Below are 23,076 nucleotides of genomic sequence, written 5' to 3'. Positions count from 1 at the left end.
GTGACTTAAATGAATGCGAAGCTGGATGATAATTGCTCAACAACAGAAAAATCGGCTTTGTGTACAGCTCCGAATCAGGCCTTAGTACATATGTAACTATAGAGTAAAAAGGGGGACGGCCCCGGAACTGTCCCAGTGCTGTCACACTGATCCCCTGACCTTATACCCGCCCTAGTACTGTCTCACTGATCCACTGACCCATCCTGCCCCAGTACTGTCACACTGATCCCCGGTCCCTTCCTGCCCCAGTACTGTTATACTGATCCCCTGACCCTTCCTGCCGCAGTACTGTTTCACTGATCCCCAGTCCCTTCCTGCCCCGTAATGTCACACTGATCCCCTGACCCTACCTGCCCCGGTATTGTCACACTGATCCCCTGACCCTTCCTGCCCCAGTACTGTCACACTGATCCCCTGACCCTACCTGCCCCAGTACTATCACACTGATCCCCTGATCTTATACCCGCCCCAGTACTATCACACTGATCCCCTGATCTTATACCCGCCCCAGTACTGTCACACTGATCCCCGGTCCCTTCCTGCCCCAGTACTGTCACACTGATCCCCTGACCTTATACCCGCCCCAGTACTGTCACACTGATCCCCGGTCCCTTCCTGCCGCAGTACTGTCACACTGATCCCCTGATCTTATACCCGCCCCAGTACTGTCACACTGATCCCCTGACCCTTCCTGCCCCAGTACTGTCACACTGATCCCCGGTTCCTTCCTGCCGCAGTACTGTCACACTGATCCCCTGACCCTTCCTGCCCCAGTACTGTCACACTGATCCCCTGACCCTTCCTGCCCCAGTACTGTCACACTGATCCCCGGTTCCTTCTTGCCGCAGTACTGTCATACTGATCCCCTGACCCTTCCTGCCCCAGTACTGTCACACTGATCCCCTGACCTTATACCCGCCCCAGTACTGTCACACTGATCCCCGGTCCCTTCCTGCCGCAATACTGCCACACTGATCCCCGGACCCTTCCTGCCCCCGTACTGTCCCAATGATCCCCATTCACTATTGAAACTAAAACAGACACACTGTCCAGGGCACAGTAAAATGCTCCCACATGACAAAAGAAAGCCCCCAAAAATAAATAAAATGATAATATGGTCTTTGTAAGGTTTCCTCTGACAGCTAAAAATACCTACTGGCAAGTCCATTGGCTTCTGACTAAAGAGTAGACTAATCTTACACATGGTACACACTAGATGATTTGTGTGAAGAATCTAAAATAAAACTTTACCAGAAAAGCTCAGGAGAGCTCCCCTAGCTGTGACCGGCTCCTCTGGGCACATTTTCTAAACTGAGTCTGGTAAGGGGCATAGAGGGAGGAACCAGCCCACACTCTCAAACTCTTAAAGTGCCAATGGCTCCTGGTGGACCCGTCTATACCCCATGGTACTAATGTGGACTCCAGCATCATCTAGGACGTAAGAGAAATACCTACTGGCAAGTCCATTGGCTTCTGACTAAAGAGTAGACTAATCTTACACACTAGATGATTTGTGGTACAATCACGGTGCCAGCAAATACTCTGCATGACCATCATGTAGTGTGTACAAATCCTTGCTTCATGAATTGCGTGGCCGCATCTTTCCATCTGAGGTGCTGCCACCAGATGGCATGATGAGACGTACATTGCAGTGAGGTTCATTTCCCATCATTCCCTGCAGTAAAATGTGAGGAGCGGAAATTGCATGCCCAGCTTCAGCCTCCTAAAGCCTCTGAATTGATTAAAATGTGTATATAAACCACATAACTATAAATGTATACAGACTAATATAAAGTCTATATACATATTTTAATCAATTCAGAGGATTTGGGAGGCTGGAGTTGGGCTTACAATTGCCGCTCCTTACACTGCAGACTTAATAATGTGAAAAGGAGACTATGGGGGTCATTCCGAGATGATCGCTCGCTAGCTACTTTTTGCAGCCGTGCAAACGCCTGTGCAGCCGAGCAGTACAAAAAACAGTTTGTGCAGTTTCTGAGTAGGTATGAACTTACTCAGCCGCTGCAATCACTTCAGCCTGTCCGGTCCCGGAATTGACATCAGACACCCTCCCTGAAAACGGTTGGACACGCCTGCATTTTTCCAAACACTCCCAGAAAACGGTCAGTTGACACTAGAGATGAGCGGGTTCGGTTCCTCTGAATCCGAACCCCCCCGAACTTCAGGTTTTTTACACGGGTCCGAGCAGGCTCGGGTCTTCCCGCCTTGCTCGACTAACCCGAGCGCGCCCGAACGTCATCATCACGCTGTCGGATTCTCGCGAGGCTCGGATTCTATCGCGAGACTCGGATTCTATATAAGGAGCCGCGCGTCGCCGCCATTTTCACACGTGCATTGAGAGTCATAGGGAGAGGACGTGGCTGGCGTCCTCTCCGTTTAGAGAAGAGAGAGACACAGTATTTTCGGGGAGCATTATTAGGAGGAGTACTACTGTATACTACTATACTACTTGCTGAAGTGATATTTATAGATTAGATAGTGTAACTGTAAGTGTATTATCTGACTTGTGGGGGAGACACTGACAGTGGGGAGCAGTTAGAGTCTGAGAGCAGGACTCAGGAGTACATATAACGTACAGTGCACACTTTTGCTGCCAGAGTCAGTGCCACACTGCCATTGTTGTGACCACACTGACCACCAGTATAATAATATATTTTGTGATTGTCTGCTTAGGCCTCGGAGTACTAGTTGCAAGTTGCAACGTGACCTGTCCTGAAGTGACCACCAGTTTAATAATCAATCACCACCAGTTTAATATATATATATATATATATATATATATAATTGTATATAATATATATATATATATATATATATATAATATTGTATACCACCTACCCGTGGTTTTTTTTTTTTTCATTCTTCTTTATACATACTACTATAGTAGCTTACTGTAGCAGTCTGCGGTGCTGTGCTGACCTGACAGTGTCCAGCAGGTCCGTCATCAGTCATTACATAATAAATATATATAGTACCTGTCCGGCTGCAGTACTAGTGATATTATATTGATTTCATCTCATTATCAATAATTTATCATCCAGTCTAGACTCTATATTAGCAGCAGACACAGTACGTTAGTCCACGGCTGTAGCTACCTCTGTGTCGGCACTCGGCAGTCCATCCATAATTGTATACCACCTACCCGTGGTTTTTTTTTTTTCTTTCTTCTTTGTACATACTACTATAGAGTATAGTAGCTTACTGTAGCAGTCTGCGGTGCTGCTGAGCTGACAGTGTCCAGCAGGTCCGTCATCAGTCATCATTACCTAATAAATATATTATCTACCTGTCCGGCTGCAGTAGTAGTGATATTATATATACATACATATATATATTGATTTCATCTCATTATCAATCATCCAGTCTATATTAGCAGCAGACACAGTACGTTAGTCCACGGCTGTAGCTACCTCTGTGTCGGCACTCAGCAGTCCATCCATAATTGTATACCACCTACCCGTGTTTTTTTTTTCTTTCTTCTTTGTACATACTACTATAGTATAGTAGCTTACTGTAGCAGTCTGCGGTGCTGCTGAGCTGACAGTGTCCAGCAAGTCCGTCATCAGTCATCATTACCTAATAAATATATTATCTACCTGTCCGGCTGCAGTACTAGTGATATTATATATACATACATATATATATTGATTTCATCTCATTATCAATCATCCAGTCTATATTAGCAGCAGACACAGTACGTTAGTCCACGGCTGTAGCTACCTCTGTGTCGGCACTCGGCAGTCCATCCATAATTGTATACCACCTACCCGTGGTTTTTTTTTTTCTTTCTTCTTTGTACATACTACTATAGAGTATAGTAGCTTACTGTAGCAGTCTGCGGTGCTGCTGAGCTGACAGTGTCCAGCAGGTCCGTCATCAGTCATCATTACCTAATAAATATATTATCTACCTGTCCGGCTGCAGTACTAGTGATATTATATATACATACATATATATATTGATTTCATCTCATTATCAATCATCCAGTCTATATTAGCAGCAAACACAGTACGTTAGTCCACGGCTGTAGCTACCTCTGTGTCGGCACTCAGCAGTCCATCCATAATTGTATACCACCTACCCGTGGTTTTTTTTTTTCTTTCTTCTTTGTACATACTACTATAGTATAGTAGCTTACTGTAGCAGTCTGCGGTGCTGCTGAGCTGACAGTGTCCAGCAGGTCCGTCATCAGTCATCATTACCTAATAAATATATTATCTACCTGTCCGGCTGCAGTACTAGTGATATTATATATACATACATATATATATTGATTTCATCTCATTATCAATCATCCAGTCCATATTAGCAGCAGACACAGTACGTTAGTCCACGGCTGTAGCTACCTCTGTGTCGGCACTCGGCAGTCCATCCATAATTGTATACCACCTACCCGTGTTTTTTTTTTTTCTTTCTTCTTTGTACATACTACTATAGTATAGTAGCTTACTGTAGCAGTCTGCGGTGCTGCTGAGCTGACAGTGTCCAGCAGGTCCGTCATCAGTCATCATTACCTAATAAATATATTATCTACCTGTCCGGCTGCAGTACTAGTGATATTATATATACATACATATATATATTGATTTCATCTCATTATCAATCATCCAGTCTATATTAGCAGCAGACACAGTACGTTAGTCCACGGCTGTAGCTACCTCTGTGTCGGCACTCGGCAGTCCATCCATAATTGTATACCACCTACCCGTGGTTTTTTTTTTCTTTCTTCTTTGTACATACTACTATAGTATAGTAGCTTACTGTAGCAGTCTGCGGTGCTGCTGAGCTGACAGTGTCCAGCAGGTCCGTCATCAGTCATCATTACCTAATAAATATATTATCTACCTGTCCGGCTGCAGTACTAGTGATATTATATATACATACATATATATATTGATTTCATCTCATTATCAATCATCCAGTCTATATTAGCAGCAGACACAGTACGGTAGTCCACGGCTGTAGCTACCTCTGTGTCGGCACTCGGCAGTCCATCCATAAGTATACTAGTATCCATCCATCTCCATTGTTTACCTGAGGTGCCTTTTAGTTGTGCCTATTAAAATATGGAGAACAAAAATGTTGAGGTTCCAAAATTAGGGAAAGATCAAGATCCACTTCCACCTCGTGCTGAAGCTGCTGCCACTAGTCATGGCCGAGACGATGAAATGCCAGCAACGTCGTCTGCCAAGGCCGATGCCCAATGTCATAGTACAGAGCATGTCAAATCCAAAACACCAAATATCAGTAAAAAAAGGACTCCAAAACCTAAAATAAAATTGTCGGAGGAGAAGCGTAAACTTGCCAATATGCCATTTACCACACGGAGTGGCAAGGAACGGCTGAGGCCCTGGCCTATGTTCATGGCTAGTGGTTCAGCTTCACATGAGGATGGAAGCACTCAGCCTCTCGCTAGAAAACTGAAAAGACTCAAGCTGGCAAAAGCACCGCAAAGAACTGTGCGTTCTTCGAAATCCCAAATCCACAAGGAGAGTCCAATTGTGTCGGTTGCGATGCCTGACCTTCCCAACACTGGACGTGAAGAGCATGCGCCTTCCACCATTTGCACGCCCCCTGCAAGTGCTGGAAGGAGCACCCGCAGTCCAGTTCCTGATAGTCAGATTGAAGATGTCAGTGTTGAAGTACACCAGGATGAGGAGGATATGGGTGTTGCTGGCGCTGGGGAGGAAATTGACCAGGAGGATTCTGATGGTGAGGTGGTTTGTTTAAGTCAGGCACCCGGGGAGACACCTGTTGTCCGTGGGAGGAATATGGCCGTTGACATGCCTGGTGAAAATACCAAAAAAATCAGCTCTTCAGTGTGGAGGTATTTCAACAGAAAAGCGGACAACAGGTGTCAAGCCGTGTGTTGCCTTTCTCAAGCTGTAATAAGTAGGGGTAAGGACGTTAACCACCTCGGAACATCCTCCCTTATACGTCACCTGCAGCGCATTCATAATAAGTCAGTGACAAGTTCAAAAACTTTGGGCGACAGCGGAAGCAGTCCACTGACCAGTAAATCCCTTCCTCTTGTAACCAAGCTCACGCAAACCACCTCACCAACTCCCTCAGTGTCAATTTCCTCCTTCCCTAGGAATGCCAATAGTCCTGCAGGCCATGTCACTGGCAATTCTGACGAGTCCTCTCCTGCCTGGGATTCCTCCGATGCATCCTTGCGTGTAACGCCTACTGCTGCTGGCGCTGCTGTTGTTGCTGCTGGGAGTCGATGGTCATCCCAGAGGGGAAGTCGTAAGCCCACTTGTACTACTTCCAGTAAGCAATTGACTGTCCAACAGTCCTTTGCGAGGAAGATGAAATATCACAGCAGTCATCCTGCTGCAAAGCGGATAACTGAGGCCTTGACAACTATGTTGGTGTTAGACGTGCGTCCGGTATCCGCCGTTAGTTCACAGGGAACTAGACAATTTATTGAGGCAGTGTGCCCCCGTTACCAAATACCATCTAGGTTCCACTTCTCTAGGCAGGCGATACCGAGAATGTACACGGACGTCAGAAAAAGACTCACCAGTGTCCTAAAAAATGCAGTTGTACCCAATGTCCACTTAACCACGGACATGTGGACAAGTGGAGCAGGGCAGGGTCAGGACTATATGACTGTGACAGCCCACTGGGTAGATGTATGGACTCCCGCCGCAAGAACAGCAGCGGCGGCACCAGTAGCAGCATCTCGCAAACGCCAACTCTTTCCTAGGCAGGCTACGCTTTGTATCACCGCTTTCCAGAATACGCACACAGCTGAAAACCTCTTACGGCAACTGAGGAAGATCATCGCGGAATGGCTTACCCCAATTGGACTCTCCTGTGGATTTGTGGCATCGGACAACGCCAGCAATATTGTGTGTGCATTAAATATGGGCAAATTCCAGCACGTCCCATGTTTTGCACATACCTTGAATTTGGTGGTGCAGAATTTTTTAAAAAACGACAGGGGCGTGCAAGAGATGCTGTCGGTGGCCAGAAGAATTGCGGGACACTTTCGGCGTACAGGCACCACGTACAGAAGACTGGAGCACCACCAAAAACTACTGAACCTGCCCTGCCATCATCTGAAGCAAGAAGTGGTAACGAGGTGGAATTCAACCCTCTATATGCTTCAGAGGTTGGAGGAGCAGCAAAAGGCCATTCAAGCCTATACAATTGAGCACGATATAGGAGGTGGAATGCACCTGTCTCAAGCGCAGTGGAGAATGATTTCAACGTTGTGCAAGGTTCTGATGCCCTTTGAACTTGCCACACGTGAAGTCAGTTCAGACACTGCCAGCCTGAGTCAGGTCATTCCCCTCATCAGGCTTTTGCAGAAGAAGCTGGAGACATTGAAGGAGGAGCTAACACGGAGCGATTCCGCTAGGCATGTGGGACTTGTGGATGGAGCCCTTAATTCGCTTAACAAGGATTCACGGGTGGTCAATCTGTTGAAATCAGAGCACTACATTTTGGCCACCGTGCTCGATCCTAGATTTAAAGCCTACCTTGGATCTCTCTTTCCGGCAGACACAAGTCTGCTGGGGTTGAAAGACCTGCTGGTGAGAAAATTGTCAAGTCAAGCGGAACGCGACCTGTCAACATCTCCTCCTTCACATTCTCCCGCAACTGGGGGTGCGAGGAAAAGGCTCAGAATTCCGAGCCCACCCGCTGGCGGTGATGCAGGGCAGTCTGGAGCGACTGCTGATGCTGACATCTGGTCCGGACTGAAGGACCTGACAACGATTACGGACATGTCGTCTACTGTCACTGCATATGATTCTCTCACCATTGAAAGAATGGTGGAGGATTATATGAGTGACCGCATCCAAGTAGGCACGTCACACAGTCCGTACTTATACTGGCAGGAAAAAGAGTCAATTTGGAGGCCCTTGCACAAACTGGCTTTATTCTACCTAAGTTGCCCTCCCACAAGTGTGTACTCCGAAAGAGTGTTTAGTGCCGCCGCTCACCTTGTCAGCAATCGGCGTACGAGGTTACATCCAGAAAATGTGGAGAAGATGATGTTCATTAAAATGAATTATAATCAATTCCTCCGTGGAGACATTGACCAGCAGCAATTGCCTCCACAAAGTACACAGGGAGCTGAGATGGTGGATTCCAGTGGGGACGAATTGATAATCTGTGAGGAGGGGGATGTACACGGTGATATATCGGAGGATGATGATGAGGTGGACATCTTGCCTCTGTAGAGCCAGTTTGTGCAAGGAGAGATTAATTGCTTCTTTTTTGGTGGGGGTCCAAACCAACCCGTCATTTCAGTCACAGTCGTGTGGCAGACCCTGTCACTGAAATGATGGGTTGGTTAAAGTGTGCATGTCCTGTTTATACAACATAAGGGTGGGTGGGAGGGCCCAAGGACAATTCCATCTTGCACCTCTTTTTTCTTTAATTTTTCTTTGCGTCATGTGCTGTTTGGGGAGGGTTTTTTGGAAGGGACATCCTGCGTGACACTGCAGTGACACTCCTAGATGGGCCAGGTGTTTGTCGGCCACTAGGGTCGCTTATCTTACTCACACAGCTACCTCATTGCGCCTCTTTTTTTCTTTGCGTCATGTGCTGTTTGGGGAGGGTTTTTTGGAAGGGACATCCTGCGTGACACTGCAGTGACACTCCTAGATGGGCCCGGTGTTTGTGTCGGCCACTAGGGTCGCTTATCTTACTCACACAGCTACCTCATTGCGCCTCTTTTTTTCTTTGCGTCATGTGCTGTTTGGGGAGGGTTTTTTGGAAGGGACATCCTGCGTGACACTGCAGTGACACTCCTAGATGGGCCCGGTGTTTGTGTCGGCCACTAGGGTCGCTTATCTTACTCACACAGCTACCTCATTGCGCCTCTTTTTTTCTTTGCGTCATGTGCTGTTTGGGGAGGGTTTTTTGGAAGGGACATCCTGCGTGACACTGCAGTGACACTCCTAGATGGGCCCGGTGTTTGTGTCGGCCACTAGGGTCGCTTATCTTACTCACACAGCTACCTCATTGCGCCTCTTTTTTTCTTTGCGTCATGTGCTGTTTGGGGAGGGTTTTTTGGAAGGGACATCCTGCGTGACACTGCAGTGACACTCCTAGATGGGCCCGGTGTTTGTGTCGGCCACTAGGGTCGCTTATCTTACTCACACAGCTACCTCATTGCGCCTCTTTTTTTCTTTGCGTCATGTGCTGTTTGGGGAGGGTTTTTTGGAAGGGACATCCTGCGTGACACTGCAGTGACACTCCTAGATGGGCCCGGTGTTTGTGTCGGCCACTAGGGTCGCTTAGCTTAGTCATCCAGCGACCTAGGTGCAAATTTTAGGACTAAAAATAATATTGTGAGGTGTGAGGTATTCAGAATAGACTGAAAATGAGTGTAAATTATGGTTTTTGAGGTTAATAATACTTTGGGATCAAAATGACCCCCAAATTCTATGATTTAAGCTGTTTTTTAGTGTTTTTTGAAAAAAACACCCGAATCCAAAACACACCCGAATCCGACAAAAAAAATTCGGTGAGGTTTTGCCAAAACGCGGTCGAACCCAAAACACGGCCGCGGAACCGAACCCAAAACCAAAACACAAAACCCGAAAAATTTCCGGCGCTCATCTCTAGTTGACACCCACTAACGCCCTCTTCCTGTCAATCTCCTTGCGATCGGCTGTGCGAATGGATTCTTTGTTAAATCCATCGCTCAGCAACGATCCGCTTTGTACCCGTACGCTGCGCCTGCGCATTGTGGTGCATAGGCATGCACAGTAGTGACCTGATCGCAGTGCAGCGAAAAATCCTAGCGTGCGATCAGATCGGAATGACCCCTATTTGCATTGGTAAGTAAAATGATGAATGAGCATGTGCAGGAGGAAAAACAGAAGGCTTTGTTTACTAAGTTCCGAAAACTAAGCCTTGTAGCACTTTGCAGGAACAGACGTTATCACAACCGCTGTTCCTGTGACGTTTTATGCTGAGTAGCCTGATAAAATAAGATTTTAAACCTACCGGTAAATCTATTTCTCCTAGTCCGTAGAGGATGCTGGGGACTCCGTAAGGACCATGGGGTATAGACGGGCTCCGCAGGAGATAGGGCACCTAAAAAGAACTTTGACTATGGGTGTGCACTGGCTCCTCCCTCTATGCCCCTCCTCCAGACCTCAGTTAGAGAACTGTGCCCAGAGGAGATGGACAATACAAGGCAGGATTTAGCAATCCAAGGGCAAGATTCATACCAGCCCACACCAATCATACCATGTAACCTGGAACATACATAACCAGTTAACAGTATGAACAAATCAACAGTAACGGTCCAAGACCGATGTCAACTGTAACATAACCCTTATGTAAGCAACAACTATATACAAGTCTTGCAGAGTTTCCGCACTCGGACGGGCGCCCAGCATCCTCTACGGACTAGGAGAAATAGATTTACCGGTAGGTTTAAAATCTTATTTTCTCTTACATCCTAGAGGATGCTGGGGACTCGGGTTTATACCAAAGCATCCAATCGGGCGGGAGAGTGCGTATGACTCTGCAGCACCGACTGAGCAAACGCTAGGTCCTCATCAGCCAGGGTATTAAACTTGTAGAATTTAGCAAAAGTGTTTGACCCCGACCAAGTCGCCGCTCGGCAAAGTTGTAAAGCCGAGACGCCTCGGGCAGCCGCCCAAGAAGAGCCCACCTTCCTAGTGGAATGGGCATTTACCGAATTTGGTAACGGCAATCCAGCCGTAGAATGAGCCTGCTGAATCGTGTTACAGATCCAGCGAGCAATAGTCTGCTTCGAAGCAGGAGCGCCAATCTTATTGGCCGCATACAGGACAAACAGGGCCTCTGTTTTCCTAATTCTAGCCGTCCTGGCTACATACATTTTTAAGGCCCTGACTACGTCCAGGGATCTGGAATCCTCCAGGTCACTTGTAGCCACAGGCACCACAATAGGTTGATTTATATGGAACGAAGAAACCACTTTAGGCAAAAATTGCGGACGTGTCCTCAATTCAGCTCGATCCACATGAAAAATCAAGTAGGGGCTCTTGTGTGACAAAGCCGCCAACTCTGACACTCGCCTTGCTGATGCTAAGGCCAACAACATGACCACCTTCCAGATAATAAATTTCAACTCAACCTTGTTAAGCGGTTCAAACCAGTGTGATTTTAGGAACTGCAACACCACTTTCAGGTCCCATGGTGCCACTGGAGGCACAAAGGGGGGCTGGATGTGCAGCACTCCCTTTACAAACATCTGGACTTCTGGAAGAGAAGCCAATTCCTTCTGAAAGAAAATCGAGAGGGACGAAATCTGTACCTTAACAGAGCCTAATTTCAGGCCCATATCCACTCCTGTCTGTAGGAAGTGGAGAAGACGACCCAGATGAAAATCTTCCGTAGGTGCATTCTTGGTCTCACACCAAGACACATACTTTCGCCAGATACGGTGATAATGTTTTATCGTCACCTCCTTCCTAGCCTTTATTAACGTAGGGATGACCTCTTCCGGAATCCCCTTTTTTGCTAGGATTCGGTGTTCAACCGCCATGCCGTCAAACGTAACCGCGGTAAGTCTTGAAATACACAGGGCCCCTGCTGCAACAGGTCTTCCCTCAGAGGAAGAGGCCAGGGGTCTCCTGTGAGCATCTCTTGTAGATCCGAGTACCAAGCCCTTCGAGGCCAGTCTGGGACAACGAGTATCGTTTGTACTCTTCTTCGTCTTATGATCCTCAACACTTTCGTGATGAGAGGAAGAGGAGGAAACACAGAGACCGATTTGAACACCCACGGTGTTACCAGAGTGTCCACTGCTATTGCCTGACGGTCCCGAGACCTGGCGCAGTACCTCTGAAGTTTTTGTTGAGACGTGACGCCATAATGTCTATTTGAGGAGTTCCCCAAAGACGTGTTACATCTGCAAAGACTTCTTGATGAAGTCCCCACTCTCCTGGATGGAGATCGTGTCTGCTAAGGAAGTCTGCTTCCCAGTTGTCCACTCCCGGAATGAAGACAGCTGACAGAGCGCTTACATGATTTTCCGCCCAGCAAAGGATCCTTGTGGCCTCCGCCATTGCAACTCTGTTTTTTGTCCCACCTTGGCGGTTCACATGAGCCACTGCTGTGACATTGTCTGATTGAATCAGAACTGGTAGGTTTCGAAGAAAATTCTCCGGTTGTCGAAGGCCGTTGTAAATGGCCCTGAGTTCCAACACATTGATGTGTAGATAGGACTCCTGGTCTGACCACAGACCATTAAAATGTTTTCCCTGTGTGACCGCTCCCCATCCTCGGAGGCTCGCGTCCGTGATAACCAGGATCCAATCCTGAATTCCGAACCTGCGATCCTCCAAGAGGTGAGCACTTTGCAACCACCACAGGAGGGACACTCTGGTCCCTGGGGACAGAGTTATTGTCCGATGTAAGTGCAGATGGGACCCGGACCACTTGTCCAGAAGGTCCCATTGAAAAGTCCTTGCATGGAACCTGCCGAAGGGAATGGCCTCGTAGGCCACCACCATTTTCCCCAGAACTCAGGGCATTGGTGAACTGACACCTTTTTCGGTTTTAGCAGTTCTCTGACCATGTTCTGGATGTCTTGGGCTTTCTCTATTGGGAGGAAGACCTTCATTTGTTCCGTATCCAGTATCATACCTAGGAACGGCAGTCGAGTTGTCGTAATCAACTGTGACTTCGGTAGATTTAGAATCCAACCGTGTTGCTGGAGAACTCTCCGAGAGAGCGCCACACTGCTCAGCAATTTCTCTCTTGATCTTGCTTTTATCAGGAGATCGTCTAAGTATGGGATAATTGTGACACCATGCTTGCGCAGGAACACCATAATTTCCGCCATTATCTTGGTGAAAATCCTCGGGGCCGTGGAAAGTCCAAACGGCAACGTCTGAAATTGGTAATGACAATCCTGTACAGCGAATCTCAGGTATTCCTGATGGGGGGCATATATGGGGACATGAAGGTACGCATCCTTTATGTCCAGAGACACCATAAACTCCCCCTCCTCCATGTTGGCTATTATAGCTCTGAGTGATTCCATTTTGAATTTGAATCTTTTTATGTACAGGTTTAGGGATTTCAGATTCAAAATCGGTCTGACCGAACCGTCCGGTTTCGGGACCACAAATAGGGTTGAGAAGTAACCTCTTCCCTGCTGTTGCAGGGGAACCTTGATTATCACTTGCTGTATACACAGCGTTTGAATTGCAGCTAACACTACATCCCTTTCCGATGTGGAAGCTGGTAGAGCCGATTTGAAAAACGTCCTCGAATTCCAGTTTGTAACCCTGGGAAACTATTTCCAGCACCCAGGGATTCAGGTCCGAACTGACCCAGGCCTGACTGAAAAGTCGAAGACGTGCCCCCACTGGTGCGGACTCCCTCAGGGGAGCCCCAGCGTCATGCTGTGGGTTTTGAAGCAGCCGGGGAGGACTTTTGTTCCTGGGCACCTGCTGAAGCAGGTGCTCTCTTGCCTCTGCCCTTACCTCTGGCGAGGAAAGAGGATCCCCGACCTCTTTTGGACTTGTGCGACCGAAAGGACTGCATCTGAGAGGGTGTTACTTTCTTTTGTTGTTGGGGAATATATGGTAAAAAATTTGATTTACCTGCTGTAGCTGTGGAAACCAGGTCCGTCAGCCCATCCCCAAACAATACATCTCCCTTATAGGGTAGTACTTCCATATGTTTCTTGGAATCCGCATCACCCGTCCATTGGCGAGTCCATAAGGATCTTCTCGCTGAGATAGCCATGGCATTGGCCCTAGAAGCTAGCAATCCAATGTCCCTCTGAGCATCCCTCATAAATAAGACTGCGTCTTTTATATGGGCTAGAGTTAGGAATATAGTATCCTTATCCATATTATCAAATTGATCTGTCAGCTCATCTGTCCAAGCTGCAATTGCGCTACACACCCATGCCGACGCAATCGTCGGTCTTAGCACAGCACCCGTATGAGAATAAATACCCTTTAAGGTAGTTTCTAGCCTGCGATCTGCTGGGTCTTTAAGGGCCGCTGTGTCAGGAGACGGTAGCGCCACTTTCTTGGATAAGCGCGTCAGGGCCTTGTCCACAGTGGGGGGTAATTCCCAAATCTCCCTGTCCTGCTTAGGGAAAGGGTATGCCATAAAAATTCTTTTGGGGATCTGCGGTCTCTTATCCGGAGTCTCCCAAGCTTTTCCAAAGAACTCATTTAATTCATGAGATGTGGGAAAATTAATAATCTGTTTCTTTTCCTTAAACATGTGTACCCTTGTGTCGGGGACCGAGGGTTCATCCACAATATGCAAGACATCCATTATTGACACAATCATACCCTGAATAGTTTTAGTCACCCTAGGGTGCAATTTTACTTCGTCATAGTCGACACTGGAATCAGAATCCGTGTCGGTAGTAGTGTCTTGTGTTAAGGGACGCTTTGGAGACCCAGACGGGTCCTGTGAGTCGGTCCAATCTGAGGATTGACCGCCTGATGTCCCCCCTAAACCAGCCTTATCAAGCCTCTTATGTAAAGATGCCACACTTGCAATGCCACATGTCCATCCAATCAGGAGTTGGCACAGCCGACGGGGACACACCACTCATTTGCTCCACCTCCTCTTTTGAGAAGCCTTCCGCCTCAAACATGTCGACACACACGTACCGACACCCCACACACACACAGGGATTTACCTATAAGGGGACAAAACCCCAAACAGGCCCTTAGGAGAGACAGAGAAATAGAGTATGCCAGCACACACCCAGCGCTTAAAAAATAAGATTTTACTTACCGATAAATCTATTTCTCGTAGTCCGTAGTGGATGCTGGGGACTCCGTCAGGACCATGGGGATTAGCGGCTCCGCAGGAGACAGGGCACAAAACTAAAGCTTTAGGATCAGGTGGTGTGTACTGGCTCCTCCCCCCATGACCCTCCTCCAAGCCTCAGTTAGGATACTGTGCCCGGACGAGCGTACACAATAAGGAAGGATATTGAATCCCGGGTAAGACTCATACCAGCCACACCAATCACACCGTACAACTTGTGATCTAAACCCAGTTAACAGTATGACAAACGTAGGAGCCTCTGAACAGACGGCTCACAACAATAACAACCCGATTTTTTTGTAACAATAACTATGTACAAGTATTGCAGACAATCCGCACTTGGGATGGGCGCCCAGCATCCACTACGGACTACGAGAAATAGATTTATCGGTAAGTAAAATCTTATTTTCTCTGACGTCCTAAGTGGATGCTGGGGACTCCGTCAGGACCATGGGGATTATACCAAAGCTCCCAAACGGGCGGGAGAGTGCGGATGACTCTGCAGCACCGAGTGAGAGAACTCCAGGTCCTCCTCAGCCAGGGTGTGCCCCTGACCAAGTAGTAGCTCGGCAAAGTTGTAAAGCCGAGACCCCTCGGGCAGTCGCCCAAGATGAGCCCACCTTCCTTGTGGAATGGGCATTTATATATTTTGGCTGTGGCAGTCCTGCCACAGAATGTGCAAGCTGAATTGTACTACACATTCAACTAGCAATCGTCTGCTTAGAAGCAAGAGCACCCAGTTTTTTGGGTGCATACAGGATAACAGCAAGTCAGTTTTCCTGACTCCAGCCGTCCTGGAAATCTATATTTTCAGGGCCCTGACAACATCTAGCAACTTGGAGTCCTCCAAGTCTCTAGTAGCCGCAGGTACCACAATAAGCTGGTTCAGATGAAACGCTGACACCACCTTAGGGAGAAACTGGGGACGAGTCCGCAGCTCTGCCCTGTCCGAATGGACAATCAGATATGGGCTTTTGTGAGACAAAGCCGCCAATTCTGACACTCGCCTGGCCGAGGCCAGGGCCAACATCATGGTCACTTTCCATGTGAGATATTTCAAATCCACAGATTTGAGCGGTTTAAACCAACGTGATTTGAGGAATCTCAGGACTACGTTGAGATCCCACAGTGCCACTGGAGGCACAAAAGGGGGTTGTATATGCAGTACTCCCTTGTCAAATTTCTGGACTTCAGGAACTGAAGCCAATTCTTTCTGGAAGAAAATCGACAGGGCCGAAATTTGAACCTTAATGGACCCCAATTTGAGGCCCATAGACACTCCTGTTTGCAGGAAATGCAGGAATCGACCGAGTTGAAATTTCTTCGTGGGGCCTTCCTGGCCTCACACCACGCAACATATTTTTGCCACATGTGGTGATAATGTTGTGCGGTCACCTCCTTCCTGGCTTTGACCAGGGTAGGAATGACCTCTTCCGGAATGCCTTTTTCCCTTAGGATCCGGCGTTCAACCGCCATGCCGTCAAACGCAGCCGCGGTAAGTCTTGGAACAGACATGGTACTTGCTGAAGCAAGTCCCTTCTTATCGGCAGAGGCCCTGAGTCCTCTGTGAGCATCTCTTGAAGTTCCGGGTACCAAGTCCTTCTTGGCCCATCCGGAGCCACGAGTATAGTTCTTACTCCTCTACGTCTTATAATTCTCAGTACCTTTGGTATGAGAAGCAGAGGAGGGAACACATACACCGACTGGTACACCCATGGTGTTACCAGAACGTCCACAGCTATTGCCTGAGGGTCTCTTGACCTGGCGCAATACCTGTCCAGTTTTTTGTTCAGGCGGGACGCCATCATGTCCACCTTTGGTCTTTCCCAACGGTGCACAATCATGTGGAAAAAACTTCTTGATGAAGTCCCCACTCTCCCGGGTGGAGGTCGTGCTGAGGAAGTCTGCTTCCCAGTTGTCCACTCCCGGAATGAAAACTGCTGACAGTGCTATCACATGATTTTCCGCCCAGCGAAGAATCCTTGCAGTTTCTGCCATTGTGCTCCTGCTTCTTGTGCCGCCCTGTCTGTTTACGTGGGCGACTGCCGTGATGTTGTCCCACTGGATCAATACCGGCTGACCTTGAAGCAGAGGTCTTGCTAAGCTTAGAGCATTGTAAATTGCTCTTAGCTCCAGTATATTTATGCGGAGAGAAGTCCCCAGACTTGATCACACTCCCTGGAAATTTTTTCCCTGTGTGACAGCTCCCCAGCCTTTCAAGCTGGAATCCGTGGTCACCAGGACCCAGTCCTGAATGCATAACTGTGGCCCTTTAGTAGATGAGCACTCTGCAGCCACCACAGAAGAGACACCCTTGTCCTTGGAGACAGGGTTATCCGCTGATGCATCTGAAGATGCGATCCGGACCATTTGTCCAGCAGATCCCACTGAAAAGTTCTTGCGTGAAATCTGCCGAATGGAATCGCTTCGTAAGAAGCCACCATTTTTCCCAGGACCCTTGTGCAATGATGCACTGACACTTTTCCTGGTTTTTGGAGGTTCCTGACTAGCTCGGATAACTCCCTGGCTTTCTCCTCCGGGAGAAACACCTTTTTCTGGACTGTGTCCAGAATCATCCCTAGGGACAGCAGACGTGTCGTCGGAGACAGCTGCGATTTTGGAATATTTAGAATCCACCCGTGCTGTCGTAGAACTACTTGAGATAGTGCTACTCAGACCTCCAACTGTTCTCTGGACCTTGCCCTTATCAGGAGATCGTCCAAGTAAGGGATAATTAAGACGCCTTTTCTTTGAAGAAGAATCATCATTTCGGCCATTACCTTGGTAAAGACCCGGGGTGCCGTGGACAATCCAAACGGCAGCGTCTGAAACTGATAGTGACAGTTTTGTACCACGAACCTGAGGTACCCTTTGTGAGAAGGGCAAATTTGGACATGGAGGTAAGCATCCTTGATGTCCAGGGACACCATATAGTCCCCTTCTTCCTGGTTCGCTATCACTGTTCTGAGTGACTCCATTTAGAATAGGTCTCACCTAGCCGTCTGGCTTCAGTACCACAATATAGTGTGGAATAATACCCCTTTACTTGTTGTAGGAGGGGTACTTTGATTATCACCTGCTGGGAATACAGCTTGTGAATTGTTTCCAATACTGCCTCCCTGTCGGAGGTAGACGTTGGTAAAGCAAACTTCAGGAACCTGCGAGGGGGAGACGTCTCGAATTTCCAATCTGTACCCCTGGGATACTACTTGTAGGATCCAGGGGTCCACTTGCGAGTGAGCCCACTGCGTGCTGAAACTCTTGAGACGACCCCCCACCGCACCTGTTTGTACGGCCCCAGCGTCATGCTGAGGACTTGGCAGAAGCGGTGGAAGGCTTCTGTTCCTGGGAATGGGCTGCCTGCTGCAGTCTTCTTCCCTTACCTCTATCCCTGGGCAGATATTATGGGGACGAAAGGACTGAGGCTGAAAAGACTATGTCTTTTTCTGCTGAGATGTGACTTGGGGTAAAAAAGGTGGATTTTCTAGCTGTTGCCGTGGCCACCAGGTCCGATGGACCGACCCCAAATAACTCCTCCCCTTTATACGGCAATACTTCCATGTGCCGTTTGGAATCTGCATCACCTGACCACTGTCGTGTCCATAAACATCGTCTGGCAGATATGGACATCGCACTTACTCTTGATGCCAGAGTTTCGCATATATAGAAATGCATCTTTTAAATGCTCTATAGTCAATAAAATACTGTCCCTGTCAAGGGTATCAATATTTCCAGTCAGGGAATCCGACCAAGCCACCCCAGCGCTGCCCATCCAGGCTGAGGCGATCGCTGGTCGCAGTATAACACCAGTATGTGTGTATATACTTTTTAGGATATTTTCCAACCTCCTATCAGTTGGCTCCTTGAGGGCGTCCGTATCTGGAGACGGTAACGCCACTTGTTTTTATAAGCGTGTGAGCGCCTTATCCACCCTAAGGTGTGTTTCCCAACGCGCCATAACTTCTGGCGGGAAAGGGTATACCGCCAATAATTTTCTATCGGGGGAAACCCACGCATCATCACACACTTCATTTAATTTATCTGATTCAGGAAAAACCACATGTAGTTTTTTCACACTCCACATAATACCCTTTTTTGTGGTACTTGTAGTATCAGAAATATGTAACATCTCCTTCATTGCCCTTAACAAGTAACGTGTGGCCCTAAAGGAAAATACGTTTGTTTCTTCACCGTCGACACTGGAATCAGTGTCCGTGTCGACCGACTGAGGTAAAAGGACGTTTTAACGCCCCTGACGGTGTTTTAGACGCCTGGACAGGTACTAATTGGTTTGCCGGCCGTCTCATGTCGTCAACCGACCTTGCAGCGTGTTGGCATTATCACGTAATTCCTTAAATAAGCCATCCATTCCGGTGTCGACTCCCTAGAGAGTGACATCACCATTACCGGCAATTGCTCCGCCTCCTCACCAACATCGTCCTCATACATGTCGACACACAAGTACCGACACACAGCACACACACAGGGAATGCTCTGATAGAGGACAGGACCCCACTAGCCCTTTGGGGAGACAGAGGGAGAGTTTGCCAGCACACACCAAAAACGCTATATTATACAGGGACAACCTTTATATAAGTGTTTTTCCCTTATAGCATTTTAATATATATATACATATCGCCAAATAAGTGCCCCCCCTCTCTGTTTTAACCCTGTTTCTGTAGTGCAGTGCAGGGGAGAGCCTGGGAGCCTTCCCACCAGCATTTCTGTGAGGGAAAATGGCGCTGTGTGCTGAGGAGAATAGGACCCGCCCCCTTTTCGGCGGGCTTCTTCTCCCGTTTTTCTGAGACCTGGCAGGGGTTAAATACATCCATATAGCCTCCAGGGGCTATATGTGATGTATTTTTAGCCAGAATAAGGTATTATACATTGCTGCCCAGGGCGCCCCCAGCAACGCCCTGCACCCTCCGTGACCGTTGGTGTGAAGTGTGTGACAACAATGGCGCACAGCTGCAGTGCTGTGCGCTACCTTCATGAAGACTGAAAAGCCTTCTGCCGCCGGTTTCTGGACCTTCAATCTTCAGCATCTGCAAGGGGGGTCGGCGGCGCGGCTCCGGGACGAACCCCAGGGTGAGACCTGTGTTCCGACTCCCTCTGGAGCTAATGGTGTCCAGTAGCCTAAGAAGCCAATCCATCCTGCACGCAGGTGAGTTGAACTTCTCTCCCCTAAGTCCCTCGATGCAGTGAGCCTGTTGCCAGCAGGACTCACTGAAAATAAGAAACCTAAAAACTTTTTCTAAGCAGCTCCTTAAGAGAGCCACCTAGATTGCACCCTGCTCGGACGGGCACAAAAACCTAACTGAGGCTTGGAGGAGGGTCATGGGGGGGAGGAGCCAGTACACACCACCTGATCCTAAAGCTTTAGTTTTGTGCCCTGTCTCCTGCGGAGCCGCTAATCCCCATGGTCCTGACGGAGTCCCCAGCATCCACTTAGGACGTCAGAGAAACACTGGAATATACAACCAGATAGCGCTTTTATATGTTTATAATCGTAATCTCCACTCACTGCGTCGCCAAAGTGCCCCCCTCCTCCTTTTTCCAACCTGTGAAGCTCAGCAGGGGAGAGAACAGGGAGCCAGCGTTTTCCTCATGCAGCCTCTGTGGAGAAAATGGCGCTGGTTAGTGCTGAGGATCAAGCCCCACCCACCCGATGGCGGGCTTCGGTCCTTTCATCATATATTAATATTATGGCGGGGGTCCTCGGATTTACTGTCCCCCAGCCTAATCCACCTTATATATGGCCAAAACGAGGTTTATTGCTGCCCAGGGCGCCCCCCCCTGCGCCCTGCACCCTTCAGTGCCTACATTGTGTGTGTGACAGGGAGCAATGGCGCGCAGCTTACCGCTGCGCGCTTACCTCATGAAGATCTGATGTCTTCTGCCGCCTGAAGTCTTTTCCTCAATACTCACCCGGCTTCTTTCTTCGGCATCTGTGAGGAGGACGGTGGCGGCGCGGCTCCGGGATGAACCCCAGGTGAGACCTGTGTTCAGACTCCCTCTGGAGCTAATGGTGTCCAGTAGCCTAGAAGCAGTGCCCAACTTTACAAGCCAGCTCTGTTTCTCTCTCCTCAGTCCCACGATGCAGGGAGCCTGTTGACAACAGGACTCCCTGAAAATAAAAAACCTAACAAAATTCTTTTTCCACAGAAAACTCTGGAGAGCTCTCTGCAGTGCACCCATTCTCCTCTGGGCACAAGATCTAACTGAGGTCTGGAGGAGGGGCATAGAGGGAGGAGCCAGTGGACACCCATAGTCAAAGTTCTTTTTAGGTGCCCTATCTCCTGCGGAGCCCGTCTATACCCTATGGTCCTTACGGAGTCCCCAGCATCCTCTAGGACGTAAGAGAAAAAAGTGTTAAACATTTTTTTGGTGTAGATATTGCCTGATAGATAATGATGGAGGCAATATCGACTTTCTTGCTGAATAGAACCCAATGTATCAGTCAGTCATGAGATTGGCAGGACGTCAGAGTGTGTACCCAGCATTAGTTTGTGCATCTGAAATGGAAATTAGATTGTAAGCTCTCATGAAGCAGGGACTGATGTGAGCTCGTAAACGTTCTCTGTCAAGCACTGCATAATATGTTGTATGTCAGTATTACCCATTATTTGTTTATAGCCTATAAAATAATTTTCATTTTATAGTCAACTTTAACATTCCCGTAAAAGGGACACTTTGTGTCACACAGATTTAAATTGAAGGATTTGACTGTAAAAATCATTTTGTTAGTTTCCAACACAAATATTACCTTTGTCTATAAATTTGGGTTAAGTTTACAACATTTTCCTCACAATCACAGTCCACACTGCGTTAGGTTTCCTCTGTCTGGGTTGGGGATGGTTGACCGGTGCTGGGGATCCCGGCGGTCAGCATACCGACAGCGGGACCCAGGCAGCAGATTGCCGGCGGGGAGGGGAGCGCTATGATGCCCCTTGTGGTTAGTCGGCATGCCGACTGTTGGGATTTAGAGGTGTCGGGGTGTAGCCGTCGGTATTGTGTGTCGTGGACACCCATGACTGGGAATAGTCCCTGTTAGTTGGCATGGCGACTGTCGGGATTTAGAGGGTCCGGGATGTAGCTGTCGGTATTGTGACCGCCGGGTCTCCTGACCGCCGATCACATAACTACATCCCCTCTGTCCTGCTTGTGCTGTATTCTGCTATGTTCACATTAAACATACGGAATGTATTCTGTACTAGTTTGTGCTACAGATCACTGTAAAGGACAGCTATGGATTCCCTGCTTCTATTTACCTCAGCTCCCATATTTTCTAAACCCGTCTCCTAAAATGGACGGCTAACCTCCAGCTGTCGCCATTCACAAACAAATCACTTACACCCTACTTGATGGAGATTTGTGGGCAGAAAGCTGTAGAAACACATTGGCAAAGCCGATCAGGTGCAGCAGAACCATCTATAGATGCCGCACATTACACACTTCCATCACATCAGAACCTTACTGGGTTTCTCATCTCTTCAGTGTAATGTGAGAGATGAATAAGGTAAAGGCACACGGCTACATTCATTCTGCATATGAAATCATTACCTCACATGGCTTATTGGTGTGAAGGCTGTCCTCTATGTAAGCACTCTGACACCCGGCATGGCATGCACAGTGGCTGCACGTTACAGCAGAAATACCATCATCGCCAATAGCCTTAATTATATGTAACTATATTCTGGGTAGATGCTGGTTACATTGAATAAGGAACATCGTGCAAGAAGCAGGGTCACATCAGTGGCTGGAAGAATGACTCCATTCATCTCCATTACTACATGTTACAGAGACGGTGCAGAGCCTGGCACATATAGGGCACTATACAGCCTCACCCCATCCCCTCACTGGCCATGTGCCCGGCTCCCGCTCTGCTAGTTCCTGGCGCTGTCTCTGTTGAGGACCCTTGTGAAGGAGTGAGGGCTGCCAGGGTCACTGCCCGTCTGTTCGGAAAGTAAAGAGAAGTCATTGCTTGGGAAATAAGCTGCACAGGGACTGGAGGAGCAGCCAGCGGACCAGGACTTCGTAGGAGACCCTCCCCCCCCCATCATTACAAGCACGAGCAGAGAAGCAGCAGCCGCTAGTGACAGGAATCGCAGGCACTGTGGTAGACACCCCGCGTAATCCAGCATCAGGACCTTCAGCAAGCCCCATGTAGCAGCCAGCTGCAGGACACCAGAGGGACCTCTCCCAGAGGACAGCGCTGACTGAAGGTAGCTGCCCCAATACTGTCACACTGACCCCCTGCCCCAATACTGTCACACTGACCCC

At 48.3% G+C, this 23,076-nt stretch overlaps 1 protein-coding gene across 2 annotated transcripts in view; it reads right to left on the bottom strand.

Annotated features, from left to right (window-relative positions):
• Nucleotides 1-22,655, bottom strand: part of RBM34 (RNA binding motif protein 34) — a 192,733-nt gene extending 170,078 nt beyond the window's left edge. For both annotated transcript variants that reach the window (XM_063936593.1, XM_063936594.1), the window contains exon 1: nucleotides 22,357-22,655. The gene's annotated coding sequence lies outside the window, so the exon portion shown is untranslated. The remainder of the gene's footprint in view (nucleotides 1-22,356) is intronic.
• Nucleotides 22,656-23,076: the final 421 nt, after the last annotated feature.

The sequence above is a fragment of the Pseudophryne corroboree genome, chromosome 8 (genome assembly GCF_028390025.1).
Source record: "Pseudophryne corroboree isolate aPseCor3 chromosome 8, aPseCor3.hap2, whole genome shotgun sequence".
Lineage (NCBI taxonomy): Eukaryota > Metazoa > Chordata > Amphibia > Anura > Myobatrachidae > Pseudophryne > Pseudophryne corroboree.
The sequence above is the reverse complement of the archived record's forward strand: the minus strand, read 5'-3'. Positions and strand labels throughout refer to the sequence as shown.